The sequence below is a fragment of the Cupressus sempervirens genome, chromosome 11 (genome assembly GCF_028749045.1).
Source record: "Cupressus sempervirens isolate cs-2001-9-10 chromosome 11, ASM2874904v1, whole genome shotgun sequence".
In the NCBI taxonomy this organism is placed as follows: domain Eukaryota; kingdom Viridiplantae; phylum Streptophyta; class Pinopsida; order Cupressales; family Cupressaceae; genus Cupressus; species Cupressus sempervirens.
In genome coordinates this window covers 6782345-6808667 of record NC_143128.1, presented here as the reverse complement: position 1 = coordinate 6808667, position 26323 = coordinate 6782345, and positions in this window count along the sequence as shown.

The following is a 26323-nucleotide window of genomic DNA, read 5'->3' as shown; positions in this document are numbered from 1 at the left end:
TTTTTTGAAAGTGTGTAGAATGCAGTCTAGTTTCTAAGAAACTAAGTTGTTACAAAATTCGATGAATGAGCTAAAATATATAGCGCAATTAGTATATGTTGATTTTTGACAAAAAAATGGACATATATTCAAAAGAAATTATAGATGAAAGGCTTAAAATAGTTCGAATAAAAAATAAATTATATGGTTATATAGCTAACACAAAGATCTACAATGTCATGTAACCTGATTTTATTGATGCTCAACCACAAGGAAACTTGAAGGAGAGAACACAAGAAAAATCAATCATTTTTTGTATGTTTGTAGAAAAACATGTCTCAGACCAGTTTACAAACTCCAAACCTTTGGGTTGGATCCCTAAGGAAAAACCAAACCTTAGGCTTGGTAGAATACAAAGCTTTGAATAACACGTGCACCCTATAGTGTGCACATGCTATTTCAAGCTTTTTAAATTTAATTCTTAATGATGTGTGCATGCTTTAGTGTGCACACACTATTGACACCTAAATAGTGCATAGAGAGGGAAGGAGAGAGGTAGAGTGAGAGTGAGAGAGAGAGAGAGGAGAGGGGTGGGGATGGGTGTGTGTGTGTGTGTGTGTGTGTGTGTGTGTGTGTGTGTGAGAGAGAGAGAGAGAGAGAGAGAGAGAGAAAGAGAGAGAGAGAGTAGGGACTAGGAGAGGGGAGAGAGAGAGTAGGGGATAGGTGAGAGGGGAAGTGAGAGAGAGAGGGAGAGAGAGAGAGAGAGAGAGAGAGAGAGAGTAGGGGATGGGAGAAAGAGGAAGTGAGAAAGAGAGAGAGTAGGGGATTGGAGAGAGAGGAAGTGAGAGAGAGAGAGTAGGGGCAACAGAGAGAATACAGGATGGGAGAGAGAGGAAGTGAGAGAGAGAGTAGGGGTGGCAAAGAGAGAGTATGGGATGGGAGAGAGAGGAAGTGTGAGAGAGAGTAGGGGTGGCAGAGAGAGTACAAGATGGGAGAGAGAAATTGAGAGTAGGGGATGGTAGAGAGAGAGTAAGCTGTGGGAGAAGGAGCAAGAGAGGGAGAGAGAGAGAGGAGGATGGGTGTGTGTGTGAGAGAAAGTAGGGCATGGAAGAGAGTGTGAGATTTTCAGAGAGAGTAGGGATGGCAGAGAGAGAAAGTAGGGGATGGGAGAAGGGGTAGAGAGAGTAGGGGATGGGAGAGAGAGGAAGTGAGTGAGAGACAGTAGGGGTGGAAGAGAGAGAGAGTACAGGATGGGAGAGATAGATTGAGAGTAAGGGATGGGGGAGAGAGAGTAGGCAGTGGGAGATGAAGTGGGAGAGGGAGAGTGAGAGAGAGAAGAGGATTGGAGTGTGTGTGTGAGAGAGAGTAGGGGATGGGAGAGGGGAGAGAGAGGTGGGGGATGGGTGTGTGTGTGTGTGTGTGAAAGAGAGAGAGTAGGGGATGGAAGAGAGGAGAGAAAGGGTAGCCTGAGAGAGAGATAGAGTAGCCTAAGAGAGAGAGAGAGTAGGCAGTGGGAGAGGGAGAGAGAGGGGGAATGGGAGTGTGTGTAAGAGAGAGAGTAGGGAATAAGATAGAGAGTGTGAGAGAGAATAGGGGTGGTAGAGAGAGTAGGGGATGGGAGAGAGAGTAGAGAGAGAGAGAGAGAGTACATGGTGGGAGGAGTGGGAGAGGGAGAGAGAGGGGGGATGGGAGTGTGTGTCTATGAAAGAGAGAGAGTAGGGGATGGGAGAAGGGAGAGAGAGTAGGGGATGGGAGAGAGAGTGAGAGAGAGAGTAGGTGGTGGGAGAGGGAGTGGGAGAGGGAGACAGAGAGAGAGAGAGAGAGAGAGAGAGAGAGAGAGAGAGGGAGGATGTGAGTGTGTGTAAGAGAGAGAGAGTAGGGGATGAGAGAGAGAGAGAGTAGGGGTTGGTAGAGAGAGAGTAAAATATGGGAGAGAGAGAGTGAGAGTAGGGGATGGGAGAGAGTGTGAGAGTGAGAGATAGTAGGGGGTGGTAGAGAGAGAGTAGGGGATGGGAGAGAGAGAGTAGGCAATGGGAGAGGAAGTGTGAGAGGGAGAGTGAGAGAGAGAGGAGCATGAGAGTGTGCAAGTGAGAGAGAGAGTAGGGGATGGGAGAGGGGAGAGAGAGTAGGGGATGGGAGAGGAGAGAGAGAGGGGATGGGAGTGTGTGTGTGTGTGTGAAAGAGAGAGAGTAGGGGATGGGAGAGGGGAGAGAGAGTGGGAGAGGGAGAGAGAGAGGGGGGATAGGAATGTGTGTGTGTGTGTGTGTGTGTGTGAGAGAGAGAGAGAGAGAGAGAGAGAGTAGGGGATGGGAGAGAGTGTGAGAATGTGAGAGAGAGTAGGAGGTGGCAAAGAGAGAGTAGAGAGGGAGAGAGTGAGAGTGTGTATGTGTGTGTGTGAGAGAGAGAGAGATAGAGAGAGAGAGAGAGAGAGAGAGAGAGAGAGAGAGACTGAGTGAGAGAGTAGGGGATGGGAGAAAAGAGAGAGAGAAAGAGAGGAGGATGGGTATGTGTGTGTGAAAGAGAGAGAGTAGGGGATGAGAGAGGGGAGAGAGAGTAAGCTATGGGAGAGAGAGTGGGAGAGGGAGAAGAGAGAGGGGGAATGAGAGTTTATGTAAGAGAGAGAGAGAGAGTAGGGGATGGGAGAGTGTATGAGAGAGAGTAGGGGTGGCAGAGAGAGAGTAAGGGATGGGAGATAGAGAGTGAGAGTAGGGGATGAGAGAGAGAGAGTGTAGAGAGGGAGAGAGTGAGATAGAGATAATAGGTAGTGGGAGAGGGAGAGAGAGAGAGGGGGATGGAAGTGTGTGTGAGAGATCTAGAGAGTAGGGGATGGGAGAGGAGAGAGGGGGAGATGAGAGTGTGTGGGTTTGTGAAAGAGAGAGAGTATGGGATGGGAGAGGGGAGAGAGAGATAGTATCCCGAGAGAGAGAGAGCATGGGATGGGAGAGAGAGAGTAGGTGGTGGGAGAGGGAATGGGAGAGGGAGAGGGAGAGGGGGGATGGGAATGTGTGTAAGAGAGAGAGTGAGAGTGGGGGATGGGAGAGAGAGAGAGTAGAGAGGGAGAGAGAGTGAGAGAGAGAGATAGTAGGTGGTGGGAGATGGAATGGGAGAGGGAGAGAGAGGGGGGATGGGAGTGTGTGAGAGAGATCTAGAGAGTAGGGGATGGGAGAGGAGAGAGAGAGGGGGGATGGGAGTGTGTGTGTGTGTGTGTGAAAGAGAGAGTAGGGGATGGGAGAGGGGAGAGAGAGAGTGAGAGAGAGAGTAGCAAGTGGGAGAGAGAGAGAGTAGGTGGTGGGAGAGGGAGTGGGAGAGGGAGAGAGAGGGGGATGAGAGTGTGTGTAAGAGAGAGTAGGAGATGGGAGAGAGTGTGAGAGTCGTTGAGAGAGTAGGAGGTGGCAGAGAGAGAATGGGATGGGAGAGAGAGAGAGTAGGGGATAGGAGAGAGAGTAGGCAGTGGGAGAGGGAGTGGGAGAGGGAGAGTGAGAAAGAGAGAGGAGGACTAGAGTGTGCGAGTGAGAGACAGAGAGTAGGGGATGAGAGAGGGGAGAGAGAGGGTACCCCAAGAGAGAGAAAGAGAGTAAGGGATAGGAGAGAGAGTAGGCAATGAGAGAGGGAGTAGGAGAGGGAGAGCAAGAGAGAGTAGGGGATGTGAGAGGAGAGAGAGTGAGAGAGAGTATGGGATGGGAGAGAGAGAGAGAGAGTAGGAAGTGGGAGAGGGAGTAGGAGGAGAGTGAGAGAGAGAGTAGGGGATGGGAGTGGAGAGAGAGTGAGAGAGAGTAGGGGATGGGAGAAGAGAGAGAGAGTAGGGGATGGGAGAGAGAGAGTAGGTAGTGGGAGAGGGAGAGAAAGAGAGAGAGTAGGGGATGGGACAGGAGAGAGTGAGAGAAAGTAGTGGATGGGAGAGGAGAGAGAGTGAGGGAGAGTAGGGGATGGGAGAGGAGAGAGAGTGAAAGAGTAGGGAATGGGAGAGAGAGAGTGAGAGAGTAAGCAATGGGAGAGGGAGTAGGAGAGGGAGAGTGAGAGAGAGAGAGTAGGGGATGGGAGAGGAGAGAGAGAGTGAGAGAGAATAAGGAATGGAAGAGGAGAGAAAGAGTAGGGAGAGAGAGAGAGTAAGGGATGGGGGATGGTGGGCTAGGGAGAGATTTATTTTTACATAGTGCATACGAACTATAGTGCGTACATGCTTTATAGTGCATACGTACTATAGTGTATACACACTATATGAAATCACCAAAAAATAGTCATAAAGAAAGTTTGAGTCCCTGCTGATCCATATTCTACTTTTGTTGTTGTTGTGCATTCTATTGTTCTAATAGAAAACATGGGTTTCAAGCTATTGGAAGTTAGAAAATACTATTTGAAGAGTTTTTGAAGCTAGCAAACATCAAATTCAATCATTGGATATGCTATTTGAAGGCTTTTTAAATATTCTTTCTATAGAAAAGGTTAGTGTAGTCCTTTTTAAATGTTGTTTGTTGATATATAGAGACAAATTTGATTATAATTTGACATGCTATTTAATATATAGTGAATTCATTGAAATTTTTTATGTTTAAATGAATTATTATTTAGAAATGGTTAGAAATTTGGCAAGTTGTTTGATATATATTGTGCATTCATTGAAATAATTGTAATTTTTATATTTATTTGAATCATTTGTAATTTATAAATTGTAAGTAATTCAGATGTTTGAATAATTTGACATAATAATTTGACATATAGAAATCATCATCATGCCAAGGAAGAAACCAAAAACTCAAACAAAAGAAGAGAGGGAGGTAGATTTTGTAATTAAAAGAGATGAAATGAAACTACTACATGAAGAAAGAAAATTGCAAAGCAATAATGAAGAATTGACTTTCGAAGAGGAACAAGAACCACCGATACAAAGAAACAAAGAGGAAGAATTAGAAAGACAAAGAGAACAAATGAGATTGTTATGCTCAAAAAGATAATTAAGTTGTGAAGCTACACCATCTTCCAGTATTGGATTCATATCATCCTCTCATGTTGAAGAGACACTAATTTGTAGATCCAATGATGTACACATTCCATCATGTCATGTGGAAGGCACAACATCAACATATCAAGTAGGTGATATTCCATCTTTTGCATCTTATTGCCAAGGCACATCATCTTTAGTTCAAGGTACACAAAATACTCAACCTTATGTTGATGTTAAAAATGTTGAGGGAATGGAAGATATTATAATACCTTCTAGAATTCATTTTGGAAGACCAAAATATTTGATTGATATTGATACTAACATTTTGAAATCAATGCCTAACAAGATTAACAAGTGTACTTGTCAAAGAAAAGTTAATTTTATGTGGAGATTATTCTTTGAAGAATTAAATATTATAGGTCAATGCCAATTATTTGTTGAAATGATGATGAATTTAAAATTTAGGCCTATCATGAAGATTCTTGGGCTAAGAACAATGGACGATTCAAATGAAAAAAGTATTTTAAATAATCTAATGAGTGCTTATGACAAAGTGGGTTCTAAATCATGCATAAAAGATAGTAATATCACAAGATGAGTACTTACATCGACAATAGTAAGTACCCAAATGGAGAAAGCTCGACTCATGAGAAAGACAAGCAAAATATTGAAAATTGGTAAAGGTACGCTAAGGAGAGCCATGCTAAGGCATGAGAGATTGGAAGATCCAACAAAAAATGAGTTATGTACATTTAGTAGTAGACTACCACAAAAGGATAAAGAAATTAGTGAAGATTTGAAATCATTGATCGAAGATTTTTGGATAAATAACACGTGTTTCCCCTAATCAAAGAGATTTTGTAAGGAGGATTGGTAGCCAAAATTGGGACCCACATGCGAAACATTTTTTGGACTCAACTCAAACATAATTTTTTGCAAAATTTATTGGTATGTATCCTCAAATTTAAATAAGTCAAAGATTTTTTGAGATGGGTAAACCTTTTTATGTGAAGATAAATCACACATACACAACTTGTTGTTGTAGGATACATATTGAATTTTCTAACCATTTTGATGTTTTTAGGCATATATGTGTGTTTTTGCATTCTAAGTTTGTTTTGCAGGATTGTCACATGAATGAGCCACCAATATCTTCAAGAAAATTCATATCCAATATTTTATGTGAAATAGGGGACAACCAATTATTTTCAAAGACATCATGCTTGGATGGTACATACTTATTTTGTGGTTCTTTGCAACTTTTATCAACTTGTGAACATATGGATAGTACACATTCAATTTGAAATGAAATAATAGATTATGAAAAATTTAAGACAATGAAATATGCTCTAAAAGATGGGAAATAGGGTAAAAGATGTGATTTAGTAATTGAAAAGATTGCAGTGTATGAGTTCATGAAGATTTTTCGTCAAAAGATTATTTATGAGTATGCAAGGCATACACATAGAGCTTGATAGTTGGATTTGCAATTCAAGTTGTGCAAGGATATGTTTCTACTAGATACAATTGTTTTGGTTGTAGATTTCATAGAGAACTACACACTATAACCAAAAACTAAGGTGCAATGAAAGTATTATACTTCTCAACAAGTTTCCAAATTTTTTCACATAACATTCATGCATTCACCTACAAGTACAGAGAATGACAAGAGGATTTTGAGGGAGTACCATTTTTACATCAGCGATGATCGATCACATTCTATGGAGTTTGTACATGGTTGTTTTCAACTATTTTATGAAGATTTGGTTAACAAGGGCATACCATATTGTCAACACATTATTTGGTCAGACCATTGTGCATTTCAATTCAAGAATGCACGGATGTTCTATTGGTTGGGCAAGATGCACAGGTTGTGTAGAATTCAATATATGTGAAATTTCACAAAGGTTGGTCATAAAAAGGGAGATCACGATGGTACAGGCACATGCATCAAAAGAGCCTTAGCTCGTGAAGAACTAAAGTACAAAAATGGAGCAATATTGACATGCAAAATCCATGATCTAGTGGTATAACACTAAAATGTGTTTAGGTAAGGAAGGTGAGTGTACGGTTCACATTTTTTTTGGTTGATAGATAATACTAACATTGCACCATATGAGGATTGTTGCACACTAACAAGATCAAGTGAGTTGCACTCTTTTAGAAGCTCCAAGGTAGGTTCATGGAGTATCCACACAGGAAAAATGGCATGCTATTGTCCATCATGTGTAGAGGAAAATAGGGATGACTGTGAGTTGACTGAATGGGTTGACAAATGGCATATACAAGTTTTGGACCCAGTTGACACTTATCGTCCCCCACAAGCACTGGAAATGGTAGAGATGGATTCATCTATTGACTTTGATCGCTTGTCTGATCTAGTGCAACCATATATATATATATATATATATATATATATATATAATTTTAATATGTAACTTTATAACTTTTACCTAAGTGTTTTCTAAATTAATGACCACATTTTATACATTTATCACTGTAGGCCATGTCTTTGTTGTTATTGCACCTAAAGATAATGAAGAAGGGACGTATTATTATTTGTGTTGTGTCCAAGCCAAACAAAAGTTGGATCACTCGATTATAGATGGTGAAGGTTAAGAGTACCATATCGGTATGGTCATTATAACTGACACATGGCTTAGATGATATTCTATGAAGAACCCTAATTTGTGGTTATTCAAGGATTGGCAAATAGAGAGGAAGGTTCTTCATTATTCAAACCTTGTTGTTGCATCAAATGTTCACTTGATAAAATATGGTGGAAAACCACATAATAAGATTCTTTGGAAAGTTTTTGAGTCAGACCATGAGGCAATACTTGAGACATTAAAATGTAGAGAAAATCTAGTTGGTTCATTAGATTGAATAGGGAGAGATGGAGAGAGAGGAAGAGTGGTCGATTGGATCCTTGGTGTCATTATAAGCCAAGATACCAAATTGAACCAAAGGTCAAATTTGAAGAATTTGAGTTATTTTATATGCAATAAGGACTTTGTAGGTCTTTAGATAGATTTAAATGCCTTGGGGTCTTTGGAAAAATATTTAGGTGTCTAGAAGATCAAAAGAAGCTGTGAGGAGTTGGAGTTTCCCTTTCTACCATTCCCTCCAAATTCATTGTATTCCTCTACCTTGCTTGTTTCTGCATTGGTATGTTATTTGCATACTGAATGTGGACTGTCCCACACCCAAAACAATGTTGCAACCTCTCCCCCAAGACTATCCACATGACAAGGTGGGTATTGTTATTATGTGTAAGTGATGAGATAAGTTTAAATCACAGATTTTCTGTTTTTATTTGTTTAAAATCTAGATATATTATTTTAATTTATATTAAATTCTTTAATAGGACCTATTTTTAGATTAGTCATTTGAATAAGAGAAAGTTTAGAATTTTTTTTTTAGATCAAATTGTAATGAAAGAACATGAAAATTGTTAGAATGTGAATGCTTTGTGATGTAAAGTCATGATTGTGTGCATGTAACTAGAAACTTGAAACTGGTGAAAGCAAGGATATAATGGGAAAAGTTTCCAGGACTCATCAAGCCATTCAGTAACCCACTTGATCATTGCTAGAAGCTCAAACAAATAATTCTTTGCATTTGGAACATTGTTACCAATAATGATATTATGACTAACACGATTTTATCTTTTATCTTCTTTTCCATCTATATTTATTTCAGATAAACTCTAAAACAAATTTATTTTTGAATCATAAACTTATAAAACCTATCGTATAATGCTAGATTGAATTTTGATGTGTTATCATCTAAGATATATATAAATGTATGAGAAGTTTAAATTAGCTAAATCTATTGGGATAAGTGGTATTGTAATAGATGTTTTTAAGATTCATTTGAAGAATATAAAGGGGCATAATTGATGCATGTCATTAGACAAAACAATTTCTTCACTGGAAATGAAATTAGGAGAAGCAAGAGTTGTGAATGGAATGAAGGTGAATGGAGTGGAGAAAGCAAATAAATCTTTAGCCAAAAAAGCAATTGTTGTGGTGGGAATCAACATTTCTTTTAGCAGTAGAAAATGATGTGATTTTGTTCGACGCACTTGGATGCCACAAGATCAACAACTATACTGAATTAAAAGACTTGTAACAATTGTAAGTTTTTTAATTTGAATATTACTATGTCTTGTTTGAAGCCCACGAATAAAATGGGAAATGGGAAATGAGAATGGCAAGGGCAAACCTGAAGAAGTTGGAGGAGGAGAAGGGGATAGTGATAAGGTTTTTGATTGGGCACAATGCTACACTAGGTGGCATTTTGGATCATGTAATTGAAGAAAAATATGTAGAGCATAATGATTTCCTTAGACTCAAAAATGTTTAAGGCTACCATCAGCCCTCAACAAAGACCAAGATCTACTTCTCTACAAGACTCACTAAATGGGATGTTGATTTCTATGTTAAAGTTGATGATGACGTGCATGCCAATCTAGATACATTATCATCATTCATGGTTTCATCTAAATAGTATATTTTATGTTATAATTTGTTTAGATAGGTCATGTGTTTGTTTTTTGGGTAGAACTTATTTGTTGTTTTCATCAGAGATGGGTAATTCTACATAAAAAGCTAGTTCCATTTTATATGTTGTTTAAAGTTGATATCTATCTTAAAAGTCTATATATTTTACATTTGTGTAATATTTTAATCCAAACATAACTAAGAATTCATTGAGTCTTCAAGAACTAGGTAAAAGGTATTTTAAAAGGTGATAAGTTGGCCTTGTCCTTTGGAAAGTTTTGAAGATTCCTAAGGAAAATTTAATTTTGACCTACTAGGAATTCTAGGCCTAAGTTAGGGATATTGATCCTTTGAAGGTGTTGGGGCCTTGAAAGTGCATGAATCCTAGTAGTTTAGTAATAGAAATGATGAATCAAGTCTACGTTTGAAGTCTTGAAACCTTTTTACTTGTTTTCCATTAATTGGCCTAGTTAAGGGAAACTGTCCCTAAAGCCATATTTTGATCCAAGTTTTCCAAGAACCCTAGGAAAAGGGAAGGACCTTAGGAGGGTGAAGTCCACTTGGATAATTAAAGGTCATCATTTGAAAAAGGTTGGTAACCAATATATTATCTTGAATTTGGTTTGGGTACCCTTAGAGGTTTAAGAACCAAGTGGTAGAAGTAGGCTATGTACTTTGCATCAATAAGGGTCATTAGACCTAGGTGTGATAGCTAGGGTGTAGGAAGTCACAATGTATTTGGAAGAGTCACTAATTGGTCTAAAATTCAAGGCATATCTTACCATAGGGCAATGAGAAAGTTAAGGGATAAGTCTCTAGCTTAGGGAAGGGTCCCTAGCATGGAATTGCTAAGGGATAACCCATTTAACAAGTTGGAAGTGTTAGAAAGTATTTTTCATGTAGTAGAAGTTTGAGTTATATTGGTAAGGATAGAAAAGAGTAAAAAAAATATGAAGCAAGTGAATTGAATAATGCACATATTGTTTCATCTTGAATAACAAAGTATATTGAGATTTGACTTTTTTTAAAAGGGTTCAAAGGTATATTGAAGGTCATCATCAATATTATTTTTGTTTAACATAACCTTTCAATATGTTGCTCTTGATTTTTGCTTGGTAAGAATTAAGCATAAATATACACAAAAATCCATTTGCATTGTGGCTCATATCTCTTAGTGGTTCAGGAGCACTCTCACATGGAATGATGAAATAAGGGTGTTTGGGCCTCTTAGGTTCACCATCAACCCTTTTGTGTGGCCCATTAGCAATTTGGGTATATTATGAACTCGTTGGTCAATGAGATCACAAGGGGACAATTTATGTAATTTGAATGCATATACTTATAATCTAGGGTCTAGTAGTTGTGTTGGGTCAATATAGACTCATTTTAATGGTTAAAATGCCTTTTAGGCACTAAAATGTAAAAAATGCATTAAAAGTGCAAAAGTTGCTATGCAACTTTGCAACTTTTTGCATAACTAAGCAAAAATGCTTCTAATCTTTCCTCCAACAGTCACAACCTTTAAAATATCATTGGATCAGTTGGGGAAGACCTTAATATATCTATTTTAGGTGGGTGGAAGATAAACTGTACATTTTTGGCATTGAAATCAATAAAAAGAACCTTATTTTCTGCATTCTAGGCTATTTTTCTGCATGGTACTATCGTGTATAGATGCCTCAAGATCTATGCTTGGTATGGTTGGATAGATTTTTGAACAATATTTATAGTGCAATTGGTTCGAGGTCTTCAAACACTATAGAACTCAAGTTATTCCTATTTTAGTGCTGAAAACCCAAAATTCAAGGGTTTCAAGGGTTTTGATTGAAATCAAGATATAATGTGAGACTCCACCATAGGAAAATTATGGACTTTTGTGGAATCCTTTTATTTTTAATGCACTTTAAGATGATTTTTGTTTTAAGTGATAAGATGTAGGGAGAAGGAAGAAACATGATGCCCTAGATACATATACCTTTTATGCATCAATACACAAACCTTTTGTCCCAACATTTTAAGGCCTCAACATTCCATATTATGGTCTATAACTTGGTAATAAACATATTTGGATCATTCCTCAACATCTACAATTGGTCTCATGTTTTTAGCACATGTTTACATGGTACCTCCTTTGTAAATGTGGCCTAATTAGCCCTTGTGTCTAAATGTTGTCCCCACGGGTTTTGACAATTTTCTTGCTAATGTGATCTCTCCACTTTGGAATCTGATAGTAAATTAGAAATAGGAATTAATCTTGGTGTTATTCTTTTCTTTTCATGTTGAGCATACAAGTTGTAGTCCTAAGTCTCATTCCTTGGGCTATTAGGAATCCAAGAGGTTAATGAAGAAACTATGTCCTTTTCTCATTTTGGGGTCTTCAATTCCAGTTGATATTCCTATTCTAATGTAAGAACATAATTTTTTGAGTCTAAGTTCTTGGTTCCATGTCTGGTGTAGGTTTCTTGTATTAAGTAGTATTTGTTGTCAAGGTCCAAGTGTGGGGTCTTGAGCCTTGTTTGGGCTGTCAAACCTTGTTAGGTTGTTCTTGTAGGTTGTACTCTCCCAATCTACCTTTTTAGTACATTACCACTTGCATCACTTAGGCCCTTTTGTATGTCTTTTAATTCCCTTGCATTATCTTCATAGTTACTAGTGTATAGGTTGATATTTGAATCTCAACATGTGAATAGTTTGTCTTAGTTCTCATATGTAGTCAAGGTCCTTGACATCAATTAAAAGTCATAAGTTACATGAATTATCAAAATGCAATTGGGTCTCAAAAACTTGATTGCAAGTTTTCTCATGCCTAAGTGGTTGGAAAACCTTAAGATGCAACGAATAAGTCATCCTGCTATGTTGATAGGCATGTATTATAATCAAGTCTCTAGGAATTGATTGCAAGCTCTTTAAGCATCTTCACATGTCATTGGGTTAAGTCTTGCATCCCTAAAATCTAGTCTTTAAGACCTAATTTCATATCACCCTCTTAACACAATCATAGTTAAGTATTTGAGACTTGACTACATATGAACATGTATTGAACTTACAACTTGTAAGGTAGCTCTAGGACCCAATTACATATTGTATCTCTTCTACACTTCCAACCAAGTCTTTAGGATATGATTACATATCTTCTTTATAGAAACTTGTAGGAAAATTGATTTAGAGCAAGATGGGCCCTTACAACTTCTATGAGAAAATACTCTAAACAATGTGTTTTGACAAAGGTTTTCGAATGCAACCTTAAGGCTTAAGTTTCCCAAATCAGGTAAATGAACTATCCAAAGACTTCTTAGTAATATAATGGTTTTTAATACCATAATACACCCAAAATAACTAGCTTTCAAAATACCAAGAGCCTGTCTCTAAGGTAAACCAATCATCCCAGCCTACTAGGCCTACAAGCCCCCAATTAGCCCTCAAATGTTGTCCTCTTGCATTTTTCTCCATAATTTTCTATAACATAAATAAAATACATTGAATATTAGGATACCCATTTTTCTTTTATATAACATATCAAAAGATGAGGTATGGTTATTTTTGACCAAGTCTTTGTTGTTACACTATTGGCCGCTTTTTAAGCATAAAAATCCCTCCATTTACAAAGGAACTATATGGAATAATTATCCCCCAACCATAAAACTTTTTAAAGTATCTTAATATGACCCTAAATTTAGTATTCTTCAATTTTATTGAACCCATAAAATTTCTATATGTGCTTTTTATGAAACCCTCACCAAACAAGGCCAAAAACTAGGGCCTCTTCAAATCTAACTAAGAAATCACTTTTAGGACTTGTTAGTTGATCCTAAACCATGTTTATGATGACCAATTTTACTATTTTACATAAAACCATGGCCTCCTTTAGGAAGATCTCCTGCTGCTATACCTATGACATCAAATTTAATGCATTTTTATGCACCCAAGCAATCAAAACTTGTGTAGTTGAATGATCATCTGCATCCTCTAACTATTCCCTACATTAGTATGCATAATTACTTATGATATATTTTAATATTCCATCCCCAAGTCATAGTTAGAATAGAAAGGGGATGGTTACATCATTTTGCTTGAAGGAAACTAGTGCAAGGAACCAAGGCAAATGGATAGTGGTCCTAGTTTTGGATTTGTAACATTAATAAGAATGTTGTAATAAGACCAAAATGTAAGGTCAATTGGGCTCTAGGTGCCATTAAGCTAAAGTGTCAAATTGTACAAATGGGTCAAAAATAAGCAATTTTGGTGGTTTTTAAATGCAAATAGGATTTTTGTGATCCTTAGAAGGTTTTAATAGTCATTAGGGTCATTTGGTCAAGTCCTAGGTGTATAGGAAGTTAGTTGTCAAAAATTGTCAAAAATTGCAAAAATTGTCAAGCAAAATTACAAAAATGCTGACAACTTTGAAATATCATTGCAAAAATGGTTGTATGTTGGCATAATCATTTGAAATATGGTTATGACCATTGAAGACATAGAGGAAATGTTTAAATATGTTGTACATGGAGAGGACAACATGATGGTACAGACTAGTGAACATTTGCATGAATAAAACTCTGATTTTCAACTATTTTCACTATTTTTCTATGTTGTATAGAACTGTATAGATTGGGAGAAGGGATCAATTGACATGGTTGGATAGCTTGATGAACTAGGCTTCATTTTATTTTGGTTTGAAGGATTTATCTTTTCATTTGTTCAAGTTATTGCATTTTTTGTTCAAGTTGCTTGTTTGGGGGCTGAATTTGAGTGTTTTGGGAAACATGCATGGTCGAAGTTTAATGCAACTTAGAGGAATGGAAGTTAGGGGAGTGTACTTTAATACGGTAGAGTTTAAGGCTTGGAGGAGAAGGTTTCATATTTTTACCAGCTGGCCCTAGGCTGAACATCCTTATGTGTTCAACCTAGATTTGTAGGAGAAGTGGTGAGTAGACTTCCAAACCAACTAATCTAACCTAGGAAAACACTGAAATGGAGATGTGGTATGGGGAGGAAGAGTTCCATGTAGTTGTGCTGGTTCTAGGAATCCATATCCTAACACTGGCTTTGGAAAGCCAACCTAATTAGGCCTATTAGTTTTGTGAACCAAGTGGGAGTTAGGACATGCTAGAGTAGGTTCAGCCCAAGATATTTTGGAGGCTTCAAGAACCTGGTAAAGGGTATTTAAAAAGAAAATTTGTTCGAGATCTAATTTGGAAAGTTTGGAAGTTAGCCATAGAAAATTGAAAATTGACCTACTAGGATTTCTAGGCTTGATTTTGGGAATTTGGTCTTTTGGGGGTGTTAGAACCCTAAAAGTGCATGAATCTTTGTGGTATGAACCTAGTGATGTTGGTCCTAGCCTATGTTTGGAGTTTGAAAACTGGATTCCACATTTTTCCTTATTTGGCCTAGTTGAGGGCTAGTGTCCCTAAAACCTACAATTGACCCAAGTTTTCTAAGAGCCCTAGAGAAGGGGAAAGACCTTAGAAAAGTGGAGTCCACTTGGAGAGATAGTGGTCAGCATTGAGTAAAGGAAAGTAAACCTGATTGGCATCTTGCAGTGGTTTGGGTGTTAGTAGGCACTTAGGAAGCTTTTGGTGAAAGAAGGTTGTAAGCTCTACATTAGAAACAATGTGAAAATGACTATCTACAAAACTTCATCTAAATAAATGAAAACATCAAATTGGACCTAAGTGTGATAGTATGGGTATTGGATGTCATTTATTGCAAACTTGTAAACACAAAGAGTTTTTTTGCTGCATCTCACCAATCTCACTGTGTCCATGGTCATTGTTCTCTTTTCATTCATGTTTGGGGGTATGTTACTGGTGCATAGCACCAAGGAACTTGGTTTAAATATTTTGACTTTCATGTTTTTTTTTACCTACTTAGGCTAGAATAAACAACTCTTGAATGAGAAGTCCATGGTTGTCAAAGAAAGACACCATTTTGTATGCTTAAGGCACTTTATTTAATTTATAAGAAAAAGTTGCTGATTAGGGAAATTCAAGATTTTTAATGTTTTTGGTCAATAAATCCTAGAAATAATTTTTTTAAATCTATTTTTAGGTATTTTAAAACCTTTTCCAAGTCCTATACGTGGAATCAAGTGAAAAATGTTAAAATTGCACTTTTTGTGCAAAGTTGCATTGTTGAAAATTGTAAAAGTTGCTCAAATTTGAAACTTAGTGGGAAAAGGGTTATAACTATTAAAATATTGGTTCTAACCATTAAAAAATATATAAGATATATATATATATACCTCATTTGTGAGGTCTGGAGGAAATTAATATACAGATTGGAAGAAGTTGTAAAGAAAGCAATTTTGTTTTTGAGTCATTTTTACTGTTGTTTACATGATGCACAAAATGTATGGAATTTTAGACTAGATGCAATAAATATTTGAGATAGATCTTTGAATCATCTTTCTTTTTCTGGTAGTCTCATCATTCTACATGTTTTCTAACTCAAGTTATTGTATTTTTAGTGAAACTAGGTTTATAAGACAACATTTTGGTGCACGCAGCAAAAATGGGCCTCTAACTACAATTTCTTTGGTTTAAATTTCATGCACATTTGGGAAATGGTAGTTAGTAGGGTCTTTTTTAAGATTCCAGGGTTTCAAGACTGGAGGATGTGTTTTGTGATTTTTCCAATCAAGCCCTAGGTCAAGTACCATGAAGGATTTGACCTCTTGTAGCATGTTGATTTGTGAATGGCAAGAGTTTGGGAATTGGTGAAGTGTCAAGCATTTGGAAATAAGTTATTTTAGTGTTTTCAAACCTTATTGAGCATTGAGTTCATTTCCACGACCTCGTTTCCTACTAGTTTCTTTGTAAACCAGTCATCTACTTGATTGGGACATGCTTGGGAACTAACAATCTCCATTTAAGCTGAAGTCTCCATTTAAAGTTGGAAATGAGATTTTTGTTGTTCTATTAAGATCATTAATATATTTTGATGAAAAATTTGAGGGATAATACCCAACTTGAGTATCCTAGCATCCCAAGTCCTGTAAATGCAAAGTTGCAATGTTGCTCAAAAAGTTGCTTGAGCAACTTTTGCAATTTTTACAAAAAAGTTGCAAATGGAAGTTTGGGAAGTTGGAACTATCCATGCTTGGGTATATGAGCATGGGAATTTTCTTTTTAAAGGTTAGAAGGTTTCCAGTTAGATTTTCATTTTAAAGCAACTTTTACAACTTTTGCAATTTTGCACAAAAAGTGCAACTAATGCAAAGTTCACTAGATTTCACTTCTAGGACTTGGAAAAGGTTCCAAACTATTAAAAAACAATTTAAAACACCTAATCTTAGGCTATCTTGACAAAAAACTCAAAAGGACTCAATTTGGCCTAATTAGCAACTTTTTCTCATCTCTTGCACAAAGTGGCCTACGCATACATATCTTGCTCATATCTCTATCACCGTTCATCATGGGATCAGTCTATTTATTTCATTAGCTTTGGGTGGCTAGGTAAACCCTTGCCCCAAGCTTATGCTATCCCTTTGAGTGCTCAAACATTCTCGAGCACACTGAACTGAAATGTCTCTAAGGGTTACTAAATGCCATAGGGAAACGATCTTTGATGGGGCATATCTTGGAGCTCGTGTGAGGTATGGATGCAATTCTAGGTTCTAAAGGACTATGTTGTAGAGACCTCTCTCTCTTTTTAGAGATCTTACTCCTTTTTTATTTTGCAACACCATCTCGGGTGATGCCAAAACTTGTAGTGTTGGCTAGTACAAAGTTGCCAACTACCAAATCTCCTTCACCATTCATCATGGGATCAAACTATATGTTATATTAGCTCTAGGTGGCTAGGTAAACCCTAGCCCCAATCTCATCCTATCCTGTTGAGCCCTTGAAATTTCTCAGACATGCCAAATTGAAACATCCCTAAGAGTCACTAAATGCCATAGGGCAGTGATCTTTAACGAGGCATATCTCAGAGCTTGTGCGAGGTATGGATGTGATTCTAGGTCTTAGAGGACCATGTTATAATGACCTATAATAAATTCTCTCATTTTTTTGGAGAACTTACTCCATTTTGATTTTGTGATGCCATCTCAGGTGATGTTGAACCTCATAGTGTTGGCCAGTACAAAATTGCCAACTGCCAAATTTCCCTCATTGTTTGTCGTGGGATCAAACTATCTATTCTATTAGCTCTGGGTGGCCAGGTGAATGCTAGTCCCAAGCTCATCCTATCCTATTGACCACTCGAACATTCTTGAGCATGTCAAACTAAAATGTCCCTAAGGGTCACTAAATGCCATAGGGCAGTGATCTTTGATGGGGCATATCTCAGAGCTCATGTGAGATATGGATGCGATTCGAGGTGCTACAGGATGATGTTGTGGAGAGATACAATAAATTCTGCCACTTTTTTGGAGATATTAATCCATTTTGATTTTTCTAAGCCATCTTGGGTGATGCTGAAATTCGTAGTGTTGGCCAGTACAAAGTTTCCATCTAGCAAATCTCCCTCACCATTCATCATGGGATCAAACTATTTGTTCTATTAGCTTCAAGTGGCTAGGTAAACCCTAGCCCCAAGCTCATCCCATCCTATTGAGTGCTTGAACATTCTTGAGCATGCCAAACCAAAATGTCCCTAAGGGTCACTAAATTCCATAGGGCAGAAATATTTGACGGGGCATATCTGAAAGCTCATGCAAGGTATGGATGCAATTCTAGGTCCTATAGGACTATATTATGGAGACCTATAATAAAATCTCTCAATTTTTGGAGATATTACTCCATTTTGATTTTGTGATGCCATCTCAGGTGATCCTAAAACTCATAGTGTTGGCCAATACAAAGTTACCAACTGCCAAATTTCCCTCACTATTCATCGTAGGATTGAACTATTTATTCTATTAGCTCTAGATGGTTAGGTAAACCCTAGCTTCAAGCTCATCTAGTCCCATTAAGAATTTGAATGTTCTCAGGCACATTGAACCAAAACATCCCTAAGGGTCACTAAATGCCATAGGGCAATGATCTTTGATGGGGCATATCTCAAAGCTCGTGTGAGGTATAGATGCGATTCCAATCCTATAGGACCATGTTGTAGAGACCTACAATAATCTCTCTCACTTTTTGGAGATCTTAATTTGTTTTGATTTTGTGATGCCATCTCGGGTGATGCTAAAACTCGTAGTGTTGGCTAGCAAAAATTTTCCAACTACCAAATCTCCCTCATTGTTTGTTATGGGATCAAACTATCTATCCTATTAGCTTTGAGTAGCTGGGTAAACCCTAGCCCCAAGCTTGTCTCATCTTGTTGAGTGCTTGAACATTCTTGAGCATGCTAAACCAAAACATCCCTAAGGGTCACTAAATTGCATAGGGTAGTGATATTTGATAGGGCATATCTTAGAGCTCGTGTGAGATATGAATGCAATTCTAGGTGCTATAGGACCATGTTGTAGAGACCTAGAATAACCTCTCTCACTTTTTGGAGATCTTACTCCATTTTGATTTTGTGACACCATCTCAGGTGATGCTGAAACTTGTAGTGTTGGCCAGTACAAAGAGGCCAACTGCTAAATCTCCCTCACCATTCATCATCGGATCGAATTGTCTATTTTGTTAGCTCTGGGTGGTTGGGTAAAACCTAGCCCCAAGCTTGTCCTATACCATTGAGCACTTGAATGTTGTCGAGATTGCCAAACCAAAACATCCCTAAGGGTCATTGTTATCATTTGTTTTGCCCTGCCAAGATTCAAAGTTCAAACGTCCAGCCCATCCAACAACTAATTCCTAGAGTTAATATTATTTTAATGCCTAAGTGATCAAGCCTTATAACATGGTTTCTGTAGCCCGCAGGTTCTCCATCCTCAGATCTGAGGAGATCAACGGTTAGTGCTATGTCGCTTTTGAAAAGTTGCACGGTGAATAGGATAGTGACATAGTGCCCTGTCAATGCATGTCCAGTGGGTCTAGTTTGTAGGTCATCCAAGGTTCTTTGGCAGGTGAAAAAAGTTTCACTGTGGGCAGTCAGTTTCACGGGCTGAAGATGAGAAATGCCAGTGGGGCGCCATGTCGCCATCAGTAAACTCATGAGTTTTTTGATAGAAACATAGCGCCTGGCCAGCCAAAGATATGGTGGAATTGTGGGTGAGGTGGAGGGATGGTCGAATTGAAGTTTTGAGACATCGCCAGCTCAGTGGACCTTGACGTCAGCAAGGTTGGACCCGCCATCTTCTAATGTTTCACACAACTTTCTTCACCCTTGGATCGATGTAGATTGATAGTTTGCGCTATGTCACTTTTGAAAGTTGCATGATGAATATGATGGTGACATAGCACCCTCCTGCCACATGTCTAGTGAGTCTCAGATGTGCTTTGTCAAATGTCAATGAGGATTCGTCAGTCAGTTGGTACGTGGCCAGTTCCTATTCATTGATACCTTGAGGGGTGAGGTCCATCTTGTTCGCAGTCAAATCAGTTCAGATCAACAATGGGTGCTATCTCGCTATGGTGAAGTTGCGTGGTCTTTACCATGGCGACATAGCACCTCAGTGACATGTGTCAAGTGGGGCCATGTTATCTCGTAAACCTCAAGGGTGATGCTAGGTGTGCTGATAGTGGAGGAGAAAAGTGTAAAGCACAATGAGTCTTCACGATCGTCAGATTGATGTGAGGCACCATCTCGCTATGGTGAAGTAGCATGATCTTTTACATGGTGACATAGCACCCTTTCGCCATGTGGATTAGCAGGGCTAGGTCTCGCCAAGGTATGTCTATCAGGTATTGCTAAGTGTCATTCGAGTGTGGTGCGGTTGCTAAGGTGGCGCCAGGTATGATGGGCCTGGGGGAAGAATAGCATAGTAGTACGATGAGTCTTCATGATCATCCAATTTTAGGCAGATCGACGGTTGGCACTATCTCACCATCAGAAGCTACATGATGGATACCATGGCAACATAGCACCTTGCTGACATGTGTCTTTCTACCTTGGCCAAGGTTGATAGTTGACAGCTGGCAGTTAGGTTATCATCATAGTTAATGATAACAATTTGAAGGGTGGCACAGTTAGTTTAATAAAAGGAGGTCAACCGCAGAAGACTTCCCAGGTGGCAGAACGAAAAGAAGCGATTGGCTCGCGTGGCCCAATTGGCTTGTGAGCCTAGGTTGATTCACTAACCCTACTGCTTCATGAACCAAAAAATGAAGGTGATCTATTTTTTTGTGTGATCTGATCTTCATGATTGATCCTGACCTACCCGGAATGAATGCAGAATGAAGAGGAACACTCCACTGTCTCAGTAAACCCATCTACCTAGTCAGAGCATCGAAGGCACCATTTTCTATCCTCTCAGAACACCTTTTTGCAAGGAAGATAAGATTTTCTTCAAATCCCCATGATTGTTCTTTGCAGGTCTTAATGGCAGGTTGTTGCGAAGTCACTTCAGCAGGAAAAGATCTCAGTTATGTCTGAACTATAAAGGCAGATTTTGTAAATTTTGAAGGGAGGACCTTCTCTCTAATTTTCCTCTGCTATTGCTCTGCAATTCTAGTGAAAATTCCCCTATACCTTTGACCTATCTGATTCTCCACTTATCTCCTTCAGCCATTGGTATTAAAGTGCAATAATTCTTTTCCTGTGCCATTGTTTTGTGGAAATTTGTAATCTGCATGACTGTATCTCTGCTGGCCTATGAATGATATATAAGTGAACTTCTTCCTTGTTTCATTCATCTTGGTTTTTCTGATCTGTATGTGGTTATTTGATTAAAGCAAGTCTGGATGTGTATATCCTTAGTTTCATTCTGGTTCAGTAGCGCATGTATGGGTAGAGATTTGTCTGAACACTCTATTTTGGTGCATCACCTCCTTAGATTAGAACTAGGTAGATTTGCTTTTGTTCTCTCCTTCTCCCTTTTCCTCTCCAAGAGTAGTTATGTGCACCCTGATAGTAAGAGAATGTCGGCCTTCTCTAGAGACTCAACCTTGCAGTTCAAGTCCCACAGCTTGGAGGTTGTTTCCATGTTTCACTAGGTTGTCCTCATGCATAGGCCTTGGACAAGGGTGCAAACCTAGGTGACAATAGTTTTTGGCACACCCGGTGGGACAATATCAAAAATTCAAATCAGTTTCAGACCTCCACCGATCATATCAATAGTTTTTGGCACGCCTGGTGGGATAGTATCAAAGATTCAAATCAGTTCCAGACCTCCACCGATCATACCAATAGTTTTTGGCATGCACCGTGGGACAACATCTAAGATTCAAATCAGTTCCAGACCTCCACCAGTCATACCAATAGTTTTTGGCATGCCTGGTGGGACCCAACCATTAAAGATTTAAAGTCTACTGGTGTCAAAGAAGAAAGAGTTTCAAGATTAATACTGAAGAGATAGTACTGGCTTCATTGTTTAAGCCTTCAAGAGGCTGATTCTTCAAAGTACATGGCAACTCTAAGCTTCAAAAAATCTAGTTCTAGGCCAAAGTTGCAGAAATTCATGCCTAGAGCTGAAACAAGGGCGTCTTCTAGAGGTAAATTTCAATATCAAGAGCTTTCTCTTTCAAATCCTAGAAGAAGGAGGACTAGAATTTCATTATCACCAGTTAGGGGTGTAATAACAGTCGATATACCTATAAGATCTATCTCTACTCCTCCTGTTGTTTGAACTCAGCCTAGATTGCCATCAACACTCATCAATAGAACACTTGTTTACATGGCACAACCAAGAGTTCATGCTTCTGCCACCTTTAATGGTGGAAGTCCTCCATTGTTAGCCCAAAGAAATGATATACTAGTATCTGCACTCAAAAGTATACCTGATTTTACTGGTGAAACTTCCATGTCCCCTTTAGAGCATACCTAAGAAGTAGCAAATGTGTGTAATATTCATGGTATTACAGAGGATGATGTTGCTATTAGACTTCTAGCATCATCTTTAAAAGGAAAAGTGTTATAGTGGTATAGAGGCTTAGCTCATGGTTCTATAACTGATTGGGATGGACTACGAGTAGGATTATGCAAACATTTTGAGGATAGAAGTGACTATCTGTCACTTTTAGAGCAGTTGACTACTATTAAAAGAGCCCCCCATGAGTGTATGACTGATTTTAACTATAGATTTCAATAGACATGGGATATAATACCTACTACAGTGAAACCTACCCCTAGTAATGACTTCTTGCATTACCTTAGAGCTTTTAATAGTGATATTGCCACTACAATCCAAACTATGGGAGGAGATAAGTTACCTAATGCCTATGAGATAGACATAAAAGCTGAGAACATCCTAATACAAGGAGGAAAGTTGGCTCCAAGGCCCCCTATGCCTTTCTTTCTTGATGTTCCCAACCACCAACAGCAATGGCCCCTCTTCCTACAACTTCTACATCACAAGCCCTTCCTCCAGTCCCTCAAGCTCCCACATCCTCAAATGGGATAGATGAACTCAAAGAAATGCTTCGAGGTCTAGTGTTGAATACAAATAAGAGAGAGAAGATCCTAGATAAAAAAATGCAAGGGCAGGGGAGGGAGTTGAAAGACCAAGGAAAGAGATTAGAGGATAGTTTTTCTATGATACAAAAAATGAGTAATAAGGTGGTGGCCTTAGAGAGGCACCAAGCTCAAGGTGGCAAGTCTCAAAATGGTGGTAGGCCTCCTAATCAGTGGAATAGCTCTTTTGATTAGGGTAGGCAAAATAGTCATGCTTCTACTTCAAGCTCAAATCAAAACAGAGCTATAGTTGCTCAAAATAGCTTGGCCCAAGATCAAGATTTCTATCCTCCCTACAACTATTCTTATGCCTATTGGATGTGCTAGAAGTCAGAATCTTATTTGGCCCTAACTGTCCAAGAACCTACAACAAAGCAATCATCCAAGGAGGAACATTCCAAGGAGGCCTCATATATTCAAGGGCATGATGATTGCTCTTTCATGAATCATTAGATTGGGGAGCATTGTAATGAAAACCAGGATTCCATAACTCATAACACTAGAAGCCAAAAAAGAGCTATGGAAGATGTTGTCCCTCCTCCTCCTAATTAGGCCTCAACTTCAAATGCAGCATCTCATGAGCAAGTAGCAAATGAATGAACAAGTACTTCATAGCAGAAAAGGCAAGATTCTAGAAGGAAAGATGCAAGTGATCCTTATGTTGCCCCATCTCAACCCCTTATAAGTCCGGCTCCCAAAATTTCTACCAAAGTTCCTAATGCACCATTTAGTGTGGTAGAGCAAATGAAGAAGACAAATGTGAACATTTCTATGTGGGATGTTGTTGCTACCATACCAATGCAGAAGAGAATGTTGCAACAAGAATTAGAGAAGATTTAACCCAAGGATCAGCCATCTACCATGGAGAATGCCACAATTCTAGTACAACCAGCAGGGGATGTGGAGACAAATAAACCTCCTCCATTCTATGTTTCTCTAATTATAGGGGGCAAATTAGTCCACAATTGCATGATAGATTCAGGGGCTAATAGCTCAGTGATGCCTAGGTGTGTTACTAACACTTTAGGAATGCAGTGAGCCCATTGTTAGGGATGTGTTACAGTTGGATGGTAGTACTGTCAAAACTATAGGTATCCTTAGGAATGTGGAGATGGCCCTACATGCATGCCCTAGTTGCACTATGATTCAAGACATATCTGTTGCTAAAGTTAAGCCCCACTTTGCTATCTGTCTTTCAAGAGACTTCACTACTCAAATTGGTGGATTCATATCTGCTGATTGGTCATATATGTCTTTTAAGACCAGATATGGAGCCAATGCTTCAATCAGAGTAGAATTTCAAGCCCTTCATCACACTGAATCCTACACCCCCAACTTCATCAATATGAATTGTTCCATTTTAGAAATGAATTAAAATGACATAGTAAATGAGCCTGCCACTTCCATAGCAGAGATTCCTAATTTTTTCTTGGATGAGTGGGCAAATGCATATCAATTTGAGCCTATGTTAGAGACTCTTGAGACAAGCCTTAGTACATATTGCATAATAGAGAAAGATGCTCAAGTTCCTGATTTTTTTGGGACTAATGATGATATAAATGGAACATGGAGTATGTACTTTGATGGCTCAAGGAATAGAAATGGATCAGGGGCTGGTATTATGTTAATCTCTCCTACACAAATAAGATACTACTTCTCCTTTAGGCTCCAATTTAGTTGCATCAATAATGTGGACGAGTATGAATCCTTGGTTCAAGGCCTCCTACTTGCCCAAAAGAGAGGAATTCAAGCCTTGAAAGTATATGGAGATAGTGAGTTGGTAGTCAATCAGGTGAGAAACCAGAACATCACCAAAATTGGCCTGCTCAACTCTTACAAACACAGAGTTTGGGATTTGCTTGAGGGCTTCAATGCATTTAATATTCAAAACATTCCTAGGAAAGAAAATAAACATGCTGATAGACTTGCAGAAATAGGCACATCTTATGATGTACCAGGGAATCTTGAGGAGAATAAGAAGAAAAAAATAAATGTGGTAGTGAGGCTTGCCATCCCTAACAACAACACTCATTGGAAGGTGTTTGATTCTGATGAGAAAATTGTGAGTTTCTTGCAGAATGAGGTAGAATTCTCAGATAGAAACTAGTCAAGACTACAAGATCATTATGGTGATTAGATCATTCATCTTAGTTCTAACAAGTTGCCCAAGGGTCTCATTACCTTGGAGAGTGTCTTTAATCCTGATGATCAAACAAGAGGCAAAGGAATGAATCTAGCTGCAAAAAAGGATGATCATGCCCCAGTTACAATTGCTGATGGAAAATCTCTAAATATGGGGAAGGTATGTTCTGAAACTGAGCATGAAAGCTTCATTCACCTATGTCAAGAATTTAATGATGTATTTTCTTGGACATATGATGACTTAAAAGGGTTTGACCCTAGTTTGTTTCAGCATACCATAGATTTAACTGATAAGGCCAAACCAGTAAGGTAAAAATAGAGGCTAGTAAATCCTAAGATTGAACCTCTAATGAGAAAGGAGCTATCCAAGATGATTGAGGCTAATATAATTTTTCCCATCAAGCACTCATCATGGGTAGCCAACCTAGTCCCTGTTAGGAAGAAGAATGGAGAAATCAGACTGTGTGTGGGCTTTAGGGATCTTAATCAGGCTTCCCTTAAAGATCACCATCCTCTTCCTTCCACGGAGCAGATTTTGTCCAAGGTCAGTGGTTCAAGGAGATTCTCTTTTCTTGATGGATTCTCTGGTTATAATCAAGTGTTGGTTAAAGAATCTGATAGACATAAGACATCATTTACTACTAAATGGGGCACCTATGCTTATTGCAAGATGCCATTTGGGCTAACAAATGTAGGTGCCACATTTCAAAAGGCAATGGAGATGGCCTTTAAAAAATTAATTGACAAGTTTGTCTTAGTACACCCTGATGATATAACTGTATATTCAAAAAATGTAGAAGATCATTTTGATAATCTAAGACAAGTATTTCTAAGATGTAGAGAGTTTGGGGTCTCCCTTAACACAACCAAGTGTGTCTTTGCTACAAGCCAAGGAAAATTATTGGGACACATTGTATCTAAGGATGGGCTGACCATTGATCTAGAAAGAAAAAAGGCAATACATGCCCTTCCTATTCCTAAACACAAGAAGGGGTTGCAAAGTTTCCTTGGTAGGATAAATTTTGTAAGAAGGTTTATTCCTAATCTTGCTACCATGGTGAAACCTCTTACATTTATGCTTAAGAAAGGTATGGTCTTCTCATGGATCAAGGAGGGGAAGGAGAGTTTTGAAGAGATCAAGGAAGCCGTAGCCTCAGCCCCTACTCTCATGAACCCAAATTTTGAGAAAGATTTCATCCTCTAGAGTTTAGGTGGTGAGTCAGGTATCTCTGCTTTCTTGACTCAAACAAATGACAAGGATGAGGAGTAGCCCATAGCTTTCTTCAGTGAAGGGCTTAAGGAATATGAAAAT